This window comes from Lactuca virosa, chromosome 3 (assembly GCF_052849685.1).
Source record: "Lactuca virosa cultivar CGN04683 chromosome 3, Lactuca_virosa_CGN04683_v6, whole genome shotgun sequence".
NCBI lineage: Eukaryota > Viridiplantae > Streptophyta > Magnoliopsida > Asterales > Asteraceae > Lactuca > Lactuca virosa.
Window position 1 is genome coordinate 47,401,531 of NC_136428.1, and position 17,100 is coordinate 47,418,630.

Sequence of the window (17,100 nt, forward strand, 5' to 3'; positions counted from 1 at the left end):
TGCCATATGACTATCCATTCTTAATAGAATCCTATCTATCCAGAATTATATCAATATGGTTCATCTATTACTATACTTCCAACTTTCCCAAGCAACTAATCTTTGGCAAACCTTGGATTGTCATTGACAGTCGTTTAACAACTTTAGTCATATCCGGTTCCGATCCCTTTTTCCCTCTTAATGCCCTAGGCATTTGGAAAAATCAGAACAGGTGAATATTATAGCATATGAAATCGATCCAATACCCGACGCATATAGGATACGATTCATAATGTCTTACATAAATACATGATACTTGAACAGTCTCTTGCTGTAATATTTCCATATATAGAATTTCCTATATTGAACATTTCAACATGAAATTCACATACGCTCATGACTTAGTTCCATTAAAATTGCAATCTAAGCTATTACATTTGAAATGAAGTATTAGTGCTCTCTTCCTTAAGCCTTACTATAGTAAAACAATTTCCAAATTCTGCAACTTTGCAAATCTAGAACTTTGTTCCCTATTAATTAGCATTGCTAACTTGCAACACTTAACATAATAATCATGCTCCCACTAGAACAACAATTATGTTCTTACCAGAATAACAATTATGCTCTCACTAGCTTTGATATGTACCCAGAAATCAGTTAGACTTCTAGAAACCAATACTTGTTGATTTTCTTACCAAAGTTCATATTTCTGATACGTGGTGCTTTGATAAGTCTTATCTTAGACTTCTCAAGGCCATTAAAACTCCCACTGACCTCTTGACATATACGTGGTGCTTTGATAGATAACTTATATGTGTGTCTAAACCTTTTTAGAACTTATAGCGATAAGTCCCAAATATTCAAACTATTTTCCATTTCTCACAATTCGAACTATGAAAAGGGATGCCGTAATCATACTCGAATTTGAGAACACAATTATCACAACTGCTAACTCTAATCCTATAAAATCTACAAGTGAAAGCGTTTCCTCACAATCATTTTCATGAAGTAAAGAGAGACCTCTTACCACTTAGAGTTTATGGTGTATGTGTTCCTATCCATGTGAATTTGTCATTTCCAACCACTATCATAAGACAAGGTTCATGACAAATTCAAACTCATATGGACTGAACTGAATTTGCTTATTCTTAATTTCTTGCCATCCGACAGCACAAGGGCCTACCAGTGCTTCCAGGTTATTGACCAGCTCACCCACACTGATCAATGTACTTTCACTGATCAAGGTGCTTTGCCTTATGCAATCAAATGAGAACTCATAGAACTCATACACATAGTCAACTTAACTGGAATAGGCATAGAAACAAGAATATGTCAACACGATTGGTTATCAACCTCAGGTCGTGTGCTAGTGATAACTAAAAGGTTTATTCTTGATCGATTCTTGAAACTTTTCAAGGCCATTAAAACTCCCACTGACCTCTTGACATATAAGATTCTCAGTCAAAGAACATTACTTGACAACTAAATATTCAAGAATTAGTGCGGGTTCTTATCAAGAACAATACTTCATATAATTGGTCTTAGTTGGTCTTTGTTTTATCCAAAACATCACAACTACCAATTTGAAATGTGAAAGAGTAAGAAACACTTTCTACTCCATATTTCATGAAGTGTTATAAACCTACTGCGAACATGTTACTCAAGGTAGTTTCTAGAGTATGACTCTAAAACTTGACTTTGGAATTAAGTATGATTCATCCTTTTGATTTAACCATTTCAGCAATTCCCGATTCCTCTTCTTAGTCATATAAATTGTAACGCCCGTGTTTTGGGGCTAAGCATTTTTAGACGATGTAATAGTCTAGGTCAACTATTGTAACTCTTTTTATGTAATAAAGATGAAATATTTGAGTATTTTGTGAATTATGTGAATTTATATGCTTATTGTTTAATTATAAATGTATAATTAATAAAGAATAAAAATAAGCGTCAAAATTAAAGTGCAAGATAAACCCGATATCTTTACATAAAGTTGTAGTAGTCGAAACAAGGATTCCGGAGATATAAAGAATGCCGAAATCCGAGTTATAACGAAGAAGTTATGACCCGTCGAAGTTTCGTGATGAAACCGGCACGATACCGGGAAGCGTAAATAGTGAATTTACGATAGAGCGAGTATTAGCCTTAGCGATCTAAACGAAAGTTGTAGAATACTTTAAACCGAGAGCGTCCATAAAAAAGAACGCCCAAATCTGACTTCGTATGAGGAAGTTATGATTTTTCGAAGTTTCGGCTTAGCAGTGTACATCCCGAAGTTCGAATATTAGATCGAGCGGTTTTTAGCCGACACAACCTAAACGAGAATCGAAGATCTCGTTAATAGTAGCATAACGATAAAAAGACAGACGAAAACGGACGTCGGACGAAAACGGACGTCGGAGTCTAAACGAAAGTTGTAGAGTACGTTCCCGCCTACGCGTGGATATAAAGAACGTCGAAAACGGAGCGCGTATGCGAAAGTTATGATTTTTAGAAGTCGGGAAGGAAAATTGCAAAATCTGCAAGGGGGTGGTGATGTGGCCAAATCTCAGCCGTTGCTTGCTGAGCACGGCCTCGCATCCGATGATCGCCACGTAGCCTCGCTTCGCCCTACGCCCTGCGTCCAAGGCTGGTACGCCCAGCGTACCTTCGGACCTGATCCTCTTGCGAGTGCGAGCCAGCTGGTGCGAGCACCCTTATCCGAAGTTACGCCCCGCGTAGATCCGAACTTCGACTCCTATAAATACCCTGCGAGGGCTGCCGAGGAAATCACACATTTTCACAACTCTTTCTCTCTCTACTTTCTCTCACTACCCCTTTAACCCCCCTAAACCCTAGGAAAAATCCCTAGCACCCAAAGGAAGCCCGAGGCTCCCGGAGTCCCGAGAAAAAGGGTCTTTCGGTTCGGAAACGTTGTTCCGAGCAAAGCCCGGTTTTCTTTAAAATCTGTTGTAAGTGAGCTAAGCCTACGCAATTTTTAATATAACTTTTAAATAATTATAGTAATGTTATTAGGTCCTTAAAATAATTATTTGAGCTATTATTATGAGTTATATTGAGTGTTATTTAACGCTTATATAATAATAATAATAGCTAGACTATTAATTAGTCGCGGTTAACATTAAAACTAAACTCTAGTGGTATTGATACTAGGTTTTGGTCAATGAAAAATTGTTTTGAGATAACGAAGTGCTGTTCGAGTACCGAGTCACCACCTTTCAGGTGAGTGCATAGTTACTTTCATCTTACACATAGATATGAAGTATTTTATATAAATTACGTGCTATGTGTGCATATTATCTGAATACTTGCTATCTATGTTGGATGAATGATTTTTATACACGTTTTTCATGATTTAAACTGTATATGTATTTTATATCTACAAAAATGTTGGGGTAAAGCATGGGTAGATGTAATAAGACGATATGTGATAAAATGATGAGAGGCCTCGATGTTGTTGGTGATCCAGTCATCTAGCGGAGTATAGATGACGACCACAGACTCTTCTAGACAGTCCAGTGGAACGCTAGCAGGCTCGCAACCTGTAGGTGTTTGTGAACGATGTGTTCACCGGTGTACTCCATCCCCCTCATGGTTGCCTTTAGGACATTTATTGCTGAGGAACCCCCTTAGCAGTAGTGTCCATCCCGATGATGATCCTTAGGCTAGGTCCCTTATGATAGGTGTTTAGGGACGTAAAGTGAGGATAACGGGAACGGGTAATTGGGTTATTTTTGATTGATGAAATTAATAAACTTATTTATTGTGGGTTGAAAACCCTATGTGCTCACCAGGCTCCCAAGCCTGACCCACTCAGTTTCATGTATTACAGGTAGTGGCGCTCGAGCATAGATGTGATGTTTTGGATGAGGGATTACGGATATAGGTCTGTAGATATGAAATAATGTAGTAAGGCTTATATTGTACTGTTTATGCTTTTGATCTGTATCGAACATGACATCCCGAGTCTTTTAATGAAATACATTTCTTTGGAAATGCTTTTGATAAATCTTTATCATATTTTGTTTTGGGACAAATTCCGCAACACTTTTATTTAAAATGTTACTCTGATTTTCAAACAAGCATAAAAAAAATCAGCCTTTTCTGGCCGTGAAAATGGGGATGTCACATAAATGCACTAAGGTGTCCTTAGAGGATCAATTGTGACATGGTTCCACAATCACTAGGATGATCATAAAACACGATACTCAAGTACTCTCATTTCCTTGGAGAAACTTTTATCTTTCTGCCTAATTGATTCTTCTTATTCGTTTTGCTATACTTTGAAACTTTTCAAGGTATCAGAATTACACTTAAAACTTGTAAGCATAACCATATTTACTGAACTGTCAGTAAATCATGAAGAATAGGCTTATCTTCTTTTGTGGTGGATCTGACCAGTCCACATCAATGTGTACTAGATCCTTTAGTCTTTCACCTGACTAACATATATATATGTGAACAAGGAATTAGCCTTAATTTATTCAATGATCAAGATTCTTATTCATCACACAATTCAATATTACATGATTCCAAGTTTCTATCCAATTGAAACTTGGGTGATGAGAACCCTTCCTCACTTGTAAATTATGACACTACCACAATCGATATAACTAAGAATCAAATCCATTCTCAATATTGCTATCAATAGAAATATAAACACCAATTTTCATAAATGCCATTGCAAGGAAACGTAAAATAAGATAAAATCAAAATTTATTTTATTGATAAAATGCGGAAAATCTTGTCCTTACAATGAAAATACAAATGAAAACTATGTTTCTAAACATTCCTAAGCAATCTATCGTAACTCCTATGTAGCAGCTCAAAATCCGATCATCGAACCATGTGATTGAAATCCATCTCTTCACGATCAGACTCAGCTTACTCTTCTTTTAAGCTTCCTTTCTTTTTTTCGATCCTACAAAACATCAAAATGCAATCTTATCACATCATGTATTAAGAATCTTTAAATAGGAACTTAATAGAGTTAGATAGTAGATATACCTGAAATAGAGTCATATAGTTTGACTTTACCATCTCTTAGATCTCTCAGGTAGTTAGGGCAACTTCGCTTCCAATGCCCCTTCAATTGGCAGTAGAAACAGGTGGACTCTTTAGCATTTGCACATGGAACTATATTAGAACTGGCCTTTCTCTTAAGGTCAAACTTTTTGACTTTGGCCAATTTCTCTCCCTTAGGAGAAGAAATAATTTATGGACTATCATTGTTTTCATTGCTTATGTGCATGAAAATTTTGGAGATTGATCCTTCAAACTCTTTTGCTTGACCAGTGCTCTTCAGCATTTCTGCTTCAGCAGCAATAAGCAATTCTGTTAGATCAATAAGGGCCACGTCGTGATCTATCATATAGTAGTCCTTAACAAACTGACCATATGAATCGGGAAGTGACTGAGGAACCAAGTCAATAGCCAGCTCCTCTAGGAAAACGACACCCAACATGCCTAGTCTGTCAACGTGCAACTTCATGCTTAGAACATGTGCACATACAGAGTTTCCATCTTTATGTTTGCATGCCAATAGGGCTTGATTAACCTTGAACTTTTCAAGTTGACAAAAGCATAGGTCAGGGAGAATCACTGGAGGAGGTGGAGGAAAAGAAGTATGATTTCTAGTTCCACCTTTGCACGAAGAAGGGATTGATCTTTCACCTTGATCGACATGTGGAATATCATCTTCAGAAGGAAAGCCATTTCCAAAAGGACGAGGAAAACCATAGTTGTCAGAATCAGACATCTACAAAGGGAGAAAATTTAAGTTAGTTGATTTAATCCTTAATATAACACCCAAATGAAATATTAAGGCTACGCTACAAATAAATTACATTTAATGGCACAACTTTTTAGTGACATATTTTGTTCTGTGCCACTATATATACTTTTTATTTTTGTGCCATTATATAAGTGAAAATTCTAATTTTCATGTGTCGCTCGTAACTCCCACCTCAGTTAAAAAGCATTCTGCTCTTTTTTTTTATTTCACATTCCGCTCTTTTTTCGATGAAATCAAATGGGCACAAAGGAATAGAGAAAATAACACTCCTCCTTTCATCCTCACCAGATCAACGCCCCTTCTCTGAACCACCGCTCCTTCTCTCCTCCTCCCAATGATCATCGGAGCACCAATGTCCATCCTACTCACTAGTACCAGCGGAACACCACCTTCTTCTTCTATGGAACAAATAAAAACCTCTAATATTCTCCCTAATACCAAGTCTTTTTCTTCTAACATATTAGATTTGATGTATGATGGATTTCATAGGCTAATCGAGTATGTATGACACATCATATCGGATCTATGGCATATCAAATCAGATTTATGGCATATTGGAGCGAATGTAGGGTTTCTGTTATTCCCCCATGACGAACATGAACGTTAATCAGGTATGCACTCTTCAACCTTTTTGCTATCCTTCAACCACTAGACCATCTCCTTTCTAGATTCTTATTGACGGGAGTTTTTTTGATTTATCTTCTTCCTCTTGGTCGCCTATATGATCCCGTTATTTGCCTCAAGTCAAGTTAGAAGGATTTTCCCATACCCCCAAATTTAATGGTTCTATTCAATCTAGGTTCTCCCTGTATCCCTCCCTGCAATTTCCAATTTATATTATATATGTATTTATATAAAAAAAATATCATACAATAGGATTTTCTATGTGTTCATCTTGTAGCTTCCAAATGGTGGCTTTAATAACTATACAAGGTGGAATAATACTTTCTTATTAAACTGTTATAGACAATGTCAAGTGGTACAACTGAATGATTATCTTCATTATGGTGGAAATGATAAATGTTTGTTATTATGCCTAAATTTTGATACATGAGAAATGGCGGTGAGTTTTTGGTAGCTCTGAGAAGCTTCTTGGCAGGGATGTTAACTACACCATAAGTATAGTTTCATGTTCACTATTAATGCAATTGTAGATATATGTTAGCTTGGAGGAGATCATGTGTTATGGAGCAAAATTTTGAAGGTATTTTTAATCTCTTTCTAATTATATCTTGTAATGATGTATTTAATTTAATAGTTATCCTGTATGGTTTGGTAATCAAGTTGAACTGGCATCCCACTTACCTTCTTATTAATATTTTTGCATAAAAATGTTCATACAATGTTTTGATCGACTGAAAGACAATTTGAAGTATCGTATCTTGGACTTGACCAAGCTTTTTAAACAGTTAGAGGTTTTAGGTCCATGACTTATAACCATATTATAATTTCTCATTTTTTGAATTTATGCAATACATGTGCTTGATTATAATTGTCATATTTGTACATGTTTAGGTTGGTAGGAAATCCATAACCTCACAAACTCAAGAACCAGATGCAATGTGAAAGCAAACTGCCCAAAAGGTAATCATGAATGGCTTTTATTCTGTGTCAAAATTGCATTATTAACAAGTATAGGAGTTAGGCATCTGGTTGGTGACAAACGTGAGAACATTTCCTAGTAATATTGTAGTGACCCTAACAAAGTATTTCCCTCTTACTGTGTTACATACATGGTGATAATAAACACATTTTTTTATAAAGTTTTTTTGTATAGTTATTGCATATACTTATCACAATCTTATTATTGAAACCACTTTTTTTTGGCAATTTCTAGAATGATTGACCGATCAAGTGAATTGTAACATCCTAAAAATCATGACCAAATTTTTTTTTTAAAGCATTAATAAAACCATAAGTATTAAATCATTTCAACCATAACTAAAGATTGATATATCAAATTAGAGTATCATTTCAAAACATGTTCTAATTATCAGAGTAAAAACATCCCAGGCTAAAACTTCTTGGTGTGTGCCATGCGATCATCCCGAGCTCTTCCCTCCGCTACCGGAAGTACCTGAAACCAAAACTGGAAACCGTAAGCACGAAGCTTAGTGAGTTCCCCAACCTACCACATACCACATACATAACCACATACCGGGCCCCCGCCCGCTGCATCGGGACTTGCCCGACATCGGACTAGCTCCGGCATCGGGCCCCGCCCGACATCAGGCCCCGTCTGGCATCGAACCCCGCTCGGTATACAAATCTATTTCTCTTAGGCCCCGCCTGTCTCCGGGCCCAGCCCGCTAAGCATATCCAAACATATAATATAACACATAACACATAAGCTAGACATATTCTACTGTATCCCTGTACTAAGGCCTCGCCAATCTTGGGCCCCACCCCTGACCTGCTACTGGTGAGTCATGGAACCCCGTCCACACTCCTGCTGATAGTGAGATACGGGCCCCCGCCCACACTCACTCCTTTCCTCACTCGGGCCTCGCCCCTTCTCTACTTCTAATGAGATATGGAACCCCGTCCACACTCTGCTAATGGGGATATACGGGACCTCGCCCACACTCAGCTCCCTACCAGGCACATACAATTATCACATAGACAACAAGTATAATCTATCATGCAAACATACCTCGGGCTCCCACCCGACATCAGACCTTGGTCTGGAATATCATACTAGCATACAGTGCCTAGGGCTATCCCCCAAGTCTTCCTACTCATAAACTACATGGGTCGGCATTGTGGCCTTAGACCCATTCACACAGTGAGGAGACTCACCTTGCACTGCTGAAACCTTGTTGATATCCCTCTGGCTGCTATCTGCCAAATCCCGAACTGCTGCTCCTTCGGCTCCCCGAGCTACCAACACCAAATTAACACTTAGTCCAATACAATAATCCTTCATTGGGTAGAATGACCATTCTACCCCTAGGCCAACTTGATCCATAACTAAGGCCCACACCATAATATAAAAGGCTCAACACTAGGTAAGCTTCCCAAGCCCACTAGTGCCCCACTAATGGCCTAATTTGCTAAACTGGACCCAGTCCCTCTAATGGGCCTTACCCTAAGCCCAAATATATCCTTGGCCCAATATCTGACTTTTGATGGCCCAAAAGGCCCAAAGACCCAAAGCATGACCCAAGTCGAGGCCCAACACATGCCAAACCCAAAACCGATGATTACGCTGGGCGTACTCCTATGTACGCTAAGCGTACTAGCCAAATGGTGTGTACGATGGGCGTACCTGAATGTACGTTGAGCGTACTCCCCCTGTTAAGACACTTTCCCATTAAGTGCTTAATACTCCACTCCAGAGGCTACCAACTCAGATCCAGGTCCTTTTCCACGTCTTAATCCATAAAGTCACTAACTTTGTGACTTGCAACCCACCAAATAAGCCCAAACTCAAAAGGTGACAGCATACTTCCATAACAAGGGCTAGATATCATGCATGAACTCATTAGGACCATTAAGATTGAAACTTTACTACTTATGGGACACTTTTAGCTCTGAGGGTGGCAACCCCAAGCTCAAAAACAAAGTTGCACCATAAAGTTCCATTCTTTGGACCTAAAAAGGTCCAAAGCTCCATAAACCTAGATCTAAGCTTCTATGAGGAAAGTTGGAAGCTTTATAGCTTCTAGGTTTGTAAATGAGCTGGAGAACTTGGATCTAAAAGCTCTTCCTTGATCAATGAGACTCCAAGATGATCACTCCTCTCCAAGAACACTAAAATGTACTTCAAAATGGCCTTACAAGCTCCAAGAACACTCAAGAGGGTTTCGTAGCAGCTCTTTAGGGTGGAATGGAGGCTGAACCTTGAGGGTATAATGTTCCTTATATAGTGGAACACCCTAAATTTAGGGTTTCTGGACTCTGGACGTACGCTGGGGGTACATCCTGTACGCTGGGCGTACGCCAAAAGCACCCGCGACCATTTCCCTTTATACGTTGGGCGTAACCCAGCTTACGCTAGGCGTACCCACGCGCCTTCCACTTTGCATGCATGGTCCTTCTTGCAAACTTCTTCCATTAAGGGGACCATTAATGTCAACAACTTCAAAGTGTCGTATCTTCCTTATCTGAGGTTCGTTTTCGGTGAACTTTATATCCACGAAAAGGTGGCGAGAAGCCCTACGCTTCTAGTGACACACCCCGACCCAAAACCTCTCGAATAAAAACTTAAAACCCATAAAAGACCAAAATGCCCCTATCCTTGGCCTCTGAAATCCATGAACGGATACTTACAGAACAGGGTGTTACAACTCTCCCCCACTTAAACTAGACTTCGTCCTCGTGGTCTCTCCTTACTAACACCCATCTTCCCAACAACTGATCTGCGGAACCCAACCAAATGATTCTACGCGCGAAACAACATTCCCAAGACACTGAAAACCAACCCGGTCTTCCATTCTGAAGAAGGCGAACTTTAAACTTCCACAAACCCCAAGCTACTTCGCACACATGAACCATTATGATAGACGCTTCTGCCCGAACACCATGCTGCCTCTTGCCTTCTCTCCAAAAGAACGGGGACCTCTCAGGTCCGAACCTTTCTGACCACCATCCGGAATACCAGATTCCCTACGTTTACTGAACCCAAGGTCAAACTCTCAGTCGCTCCCAGCGACCTCCGAAGAAACTTCGGCTATCTAAAATTGCTCTATCTACCTCGCCACTCTGGCTCCCTATGTCTTGGGATCCTCGATCCCCTAACTTGGCCCTATGGTCTCAACCAGGTCCCACCTACGCTGCTATAATCATACGGGCCTCGCCCACGGGTCTCATCCAACTACATCTCATAGTGGCCTCTCCCACATGCCTCACCTATTTTGGGCTGTGCAGACCCCACTCAATCCTGAAACTCAACAAACTACTCTCTCTATCGATCTTCATCATGCTAACTAGGAGATACGGGCCTCGCCCACACCCCGCTAACTAGGAGATACGGGCCCTCTCCCACACTCCTCTAACTAGATACTAATGAAATGACACGGCTATCCCACAGCCTTACTACTCTTCCCGCTCCGTCTAGTTGCTGGAGATTACTACGGCGACCCCGTAGTCTTACATCCTGACAAAAATCGCATCCTGCCGAGAAAATCTCCCACCTGGTTCCCACCCAGGTATCATCTACCGCGAATACACGAACTCAATGTTGGGAAGTTTCCCAAACTCCCAATTCGCGCGCTCCTCTAATCCAGCAAACACTGGGGCTGCTTTCCTTTCCAACAAAGTTGCGAACTCATCCCAATTTGCGCTTTCCCCTGCTCCTGACCTCTGGGATAGTTCTCCCCCACTTCGATTCGACTAGATCCCTACAGCTCCCAGCTTGGGAAGGGTTCCCAATCCTTCTCTCCATCTAAAGGGTCGATCTGCTGACATCCAACACTTACCACTGCTAACGCTCCAACCAACCAATACCCAATTTGAACCACCCTTGAAGACTAACAGAACACTTCCCGAACCCCACTCACACCTGCTACAGTGACTGCATCCTGAGAACCGGCTCAAAAAGGGGAAACATCTTCGACTACCACTCTAACATCCATGGTATGCAGATGACATATGATCCGAAAACGAACATAAATAAAATTCTAACAGACATTCATTAACATAGATGCAGTACCATAACAATATGATCACGAATAAAAGTTGATAAAGAGCAAAAGATATACACCTATAACGTCTGGTGCTGCTCGTGTCTCCACTGTAGACAACTGAAAAGCCCTGCTCCCCACCACAGGTGCCTCTGCTCGGCCCTGACGGCCGTCGGTGATCCTCAAAGTCGCAGGGGCAGGTGCCATCACCTGTCCTGCTGGAAGTAAACTCGGACACTGGGCCATCTTGTGGCCCCTCTAACTGCAATGAAAACATATCAGGTCTCATCCCTGAGTGGTGGTAGCAGTACAATCCCTGCTGAAATGACCAGTCCGGCCGCACTTGAAGCAGCCAGAATCACCCCCATTACCACCCCTGCACGCACCCTCGTGCGTACTGCCACACTTGCCACAACGTCTGCGGCCATGATAATCCCTCGATCTCACATCTGACCCCTTGGGTCTCTTGCCTGAACCTGCAGCTACCTAAACCTCCTCCGACTTCTTCTTCCTGAGGTGCTCCAGATCTATCTCCCTCTCCCTGGCCCGAGCAATCATATCCTCCAGCGTCTTGCAGCTGGACCTACTCACAAATTCCCTGATGTCACTCCTCAGCATCTCGTGATATCGGGCCTTCTTCATCTCCTCGTATGCGACATACTGCGGAACAAGAAGAGCCCTCTCCTTGAACTTGGCGGTGATCTCCGCCACTGTCTCTGTAGTCTGCCGCAAATCCTGAAACTCTCATGCTAACTGTTGCACCTCAATCACTGGTGCAAACTCGGCCCTAAACCTGGTCGAGAAATCACTCCATGTGATCGCGTCCAACGCAACATCATCCCCAATGGCATGACCAACCTCCTCCCACCAATCCCGTGCTCTGTCCTTCAGAAGACCGGAGGCAAGTCGGACCTTGTCCCCCTCGGGACACCCGCTCGTACGGAAAGCGTTGGCGACATCAGCCAACCACCTGCTGCTAGCAATGGGGTCCTTAGCCCCATGATAATCTAGAGCTCCACAAGCTCTGAACTCTCGGAATGTCAGCTAACGTGCACCTATCATGGCCATCATCTCAGTACGAAAAACTCCCAGCTTCTCATTCAGAAGCTCCAAAATACCCTCCTTGACCGAACCAAAGATCACATGAGTCTGGTCTAGAATATTTTGCGTAAGCTCAGCTGAAATAAACTCCCTCATCCGCTCCTCGAGCTGCTCGGCTCCTGAACCCGAGCCTGATCCCTCTCCAGCGCCTGATCCGCCCATCGGTCTCTCACGCAACGTCACCATGCTGAAAACATAACGCAACAACCATCAGAAAACTCATCACTATCGAGGGGGGTCTCACACTCACTACAAGTTCCCTGGTCTTATCTCAGCCCTTTTTGAATCGAGTACAGATCCTCTGTTTTCAGTAGTACGGACCCATACTACCTTCCACATCTATCCGTACTTTCCTCAAGAATTGCTTTGACTCCACCAGGTCCTTTTCACTGCTACTAACACTGCTCCCAACACTACTCTCATCCTAGCTTGCCCCAGGGTATCCTCTAACTCGCTAACTGCCATCAGCTGCATAAGAAGTTCATGTTATCTCCCCCTAACTAACTCACGAATACCATTACATATCACTCAGGCTAGATAATTCTTCGAATGAGAGGTCCTACCCTATAACGGTTGGACTCAGACAAGAGCTGCGGAATAGGGCTAGACCTAACCTTCTGAAATTATTTAGTCCTTGCAATATGTAACTTAACATATTCGTTTACTAGTTAATTAGAGATAACTAGAACTCCTAATAGCACAAAGCAAGCATCATTCAGGCATTGGGAAACTAACCACATAATCCAATCAAGTTGTTTTATCCTCCAATCAGGAATCTGTACTAGCATGCAATTCGTAAGGCTCATACACATAAAGCAGGCACATAAGACATCTTCCTAGATCCTTAGTCCTAATCTAGCATGCAGTTCTAATAAACATAGCATAACATAAACTTGTATGGGTAATTTGGGAGAACTTACTTGAGCTTGGTTGATTGCATGCACCACACCCTTTTCTCTTTTTCCCAAAATTCTTATATTTTCTCAAAGTTCCTTATTCTTATACTTTTTCCAAAATTCTTATCTGTTTCTCAAAGTTCATTTTTATAAAAACGATTTTCCTTTAAAATTTTCATACCAAGTCCTCAGTTTGAGTTCAGACACAACCGAGAGTGTATCTGAATCCCTCAAACCAAGGCTCTGATACCAAATTGTAACATCCTAAAAATCATGACCAAAAATTTCTTTTTAAAGCATTAATAAAACCATAAGTATTAAATCATTTCAACCATAACTAAAGATTGATATATCAAATTAGAGTATCATTTCAAACATGTTCTAATTATCAGAGTAAAAACATCCCAGGCTAAAACTTCTTGGTGTGTGCCATGCGATCATCTCGAGCTCTTCCCTCCACTACCGGAAGTACCTGAAACCAAAACTGGAAACCGTAAGCACGAAGCTTAGTGAGTTCCCCAACCTACCACATACCACATACATAACCACATATTGGGCCTCCGCCCGCTGCATCGGGACTTTCCCGGCATCGGACTATCTCCGGCATCGGGCCCCGCCCGATATCAGGCCCCGCCTGGCATCGAGCTCCGCTCGGTATACAAATCTGTTTCTCTTAGGCCCCGCCTGTCTCCGGGCCCCGCCCGCTAAGCATATCCAAACATATAATATAACACATAACACATAAGCTAGACATATTCTGCTGTATCCCTGTACTAAGGCCTCGCCGATCTTGGGCCCCGCCCCTGATCTTCTACTGGTGAGTCATGGAACCCCGTCCACACTCCTGCTGATAGTGAGATACGGTGTAACAACCTGGAACTTCAATCCTGTACACTTAGTCGATTCAATCAATAATTAACTTGTTTTTTCGATTTCTGGTGCCATTCAAGGGTTCATTTAAGTGTTCTAAGCTTGCATTTGACCAAGGTTGAGTTTAGGAATGAGTCAGCACGTCCCATAGTAAGAAAACCGGACCATACACCCTCTTGGGAGGTATGCACGCCGCACACATGAGTGTACGGCCGCAAACATGAGTGTACGGTCGCACACATGAGTGTACGGCCGCACACCCATCCTCCAGCCGCACACTCATCCCTATTTATATAGGGTGACCCCTTCACTCATTCCTTTCACTTGGCTGCACTCTACTTTCTCTCTCTACTTTCTCTCTCTAAGAACTTCATCCAAGAACACTCTCAAGGCCTCAAAAACGTGAGTTTTCCATCACCTAGCTTATCATTCATGAATGACCCATTGATCTAAGCCCTTAATCATCAAAGTTCATCATGTTCTTCATCACATGAAGGTGTACGGCCGCACACCTTCATAAAGTGGCTTAGACACCTAAAAAGACTCTCCAAAGTGAGAGTTTGGCCTCCATTTTGCTAGTTGGACTTAGTATTGGCTTGGAAACACCTGAAAATCGACATTTTTAGTGTGAATGAAGAGTGCACGGCCGCACACCCCTATGTACGGCCGCACACCTCTATGTATGGCCGCACACCTCTATGTATGGCCGCACACGCCCTCTGTACGGCGGCACACTCTTGTGTGCAACCGCACACACATGCTGACCGCACACCCATGGCCGCACACACCTTTAAGGTGGCCATACACTCCCCTCATGCAACCCTACAAGGTCCAAACACTTAGTGCTAGTAGATCCAAGTCTCTAGAGTGGTTTTCCATCACTTATAGTGGTGAAATACCTTCATTTGACTCGTTTATGTGTCTTGGCGTGTTAATTAGGATCGAATCGTGTTCAAGGCTTCACTTGAACACCAACTTTCCGTATCGATCCTTCAATCAAACCACTCGCTCAAGGTGAGTTCATACCCCAACATTTTTCGTGTTTTTAATGTTTTCAGGGGGGAATACAAGCTAAACATAAATGTTTTCAAAACTCATGCAACTCTCATACTTTAACCCTTTTGTACTGTGTTGAGCATAAGGGACGTTTTCACTAAAATTGCATAGTTTTCTGGGTACGTTATTCACTACGTTTTACATGCAAACTATAATCGGTATAGTTTGGGATTTTTCTAAACATAACAAGTATAGAAACTTTCACTACTAAACATGTGCACTAAGACATCAATAGTTTACAGTTTGCATCACTACTTTATCATGGTATTCATAACTGTAATTATCACTACATACGGTATACATACGGATTTTCACTATGGTAGAACGCTACTACACTACACGTAAACTAGATTGTACGATACTGTGAGGCGCTACTTCAATACTGTACCCTTAGGTGTATAGGGATAAATCCTATCATAGTATAACCAGAGTCTTCTGGAGAGAGAGAGCGTGAGATTTGTGAATAGATCTATTCGGGATTGACAATCCCACACCCGAACTGCTGGCTACAGTTGGGCAGGCATGCCTAGGGTGACAAATGTCATTTAACTCGACGCCTGAAGAACGTTGGAAAGGTCTCTAGTCACATCAAGCATGGTTATACGACTCACATTATGTATAAATCACCTTTAGTTTACAACCTGTCACTCTTCAGCAGTTTTATTTATACGAAATAGAACTAACACACACTACGCATAATGGCTGAAGCCAGAGTCTTCAAACAAAAATCAATTATGCAAGGATTTCATATACAATATACTTATACTTCATGATTAGCCTTAGCTAGTCACATGAAGTACTACTTTCACATATCACTACAGTTTTCAGTAACGAACATCCATGGTTTATACGGAACTGATAACGCTACTTTCTCACTAAAGAAAATATCGGATTTTCTTGAAATGATACAAACACTGTTGCAAGCTCACCAATAAGTTTTCATTACAAACTACTACTTATGAACTCACTAGCTTTATGCTAATATTTTCAAACTGTTTCTATTCTCAGGAAATCAGTAGACAGGTACCTGTTGGATTTTTGAGAAGCTGGAGCAATAAGAGTCTTATGTCTATATTTTTCATATACTCTCTGATGTAATTCAAACAAGTTTTCAAACTGATGTAAACATTTTCATATGTGTATACACTGTGATGGTTGTGTTGCTATGGTTGGTATTATACATTGGTTGTGATGCTATACATGACGTCATCCGCCCCGGAACGTTTCTGCCATCGGTTTCGGGGTGTGACAGATTGGTATCAGAGCCCTTGTTTATAGCGAACTAGTATACTGAACCTTACGTGGTATACAACTATAAACGCTAAGGGGCCTAAGTGCTTTACACTAAAAGCATATTTTCAAAGATATAAGTATTTTTATAAAAAGTATATGAGCATGCATACATAACAGAATTCGCGTCACACTCAGTATACAGATTCACTCCAAGTGTTGCTACCTCTCCTTCCTTAAGCGGTAACTTACTTGCATTAGTAATCTTTTGTGCTTATCGCTTGGTAAAACTCTTTTGTTATCAGGATAAGATATATTTTGTTTCATATATCTTGAGGACTTACCACCCTCTTCTTCCTGATTGTTTCTAGAAGAAGATGCCTCCCCGACCAAGACCCATCAGAAGGAACGACAACAATCCACCACCACCACCACCCCCTCAGTTCGACCCTGTCATGTTTCAGGCACCAGTTACAGCCGCCGTGACTGCAACAATGACACAAGTGAATGCTGGTGGGGCTGGAGGTGGAACCGACCCATAGAGACAAGA

The 17,100-nt window shown here is 41.4% G+C and overlaps 1 long non-coding RNA gene across 3 annotated transcripts; it reads left to right on the forward strand.

Annotated features, from left to right (window-relative positions):
- The first annotated feature begins 6,002 nt into the window (after positions 1–6,002).
- On the forward strand, positions 6,003–16,769 carry LOC145165606 (uncharacterized). Of its 3 annotated transcripts, none has more exons than XR_013740141.1 (4): positions 6,003–6,384; positions 6,527–6,977; positions 7,289–7,357; positions 16,329–16,769. It is a non-coding gene; the product is annotated as an uncharacterized LOC145165606 (long non-coding RNA). The 3 variants fall into 3 exon arrangements; XR_013740140.1 differs by having other exon boundaries at positions 6,523–6,977; positions 16,329–16,768; XR_013740139.1 differs by having other exon boundaries at positions 6,518–6,977; positions 16,329–16,767.
- Positions 16,770–17,100: the final 331 nt, after the last annotated feature.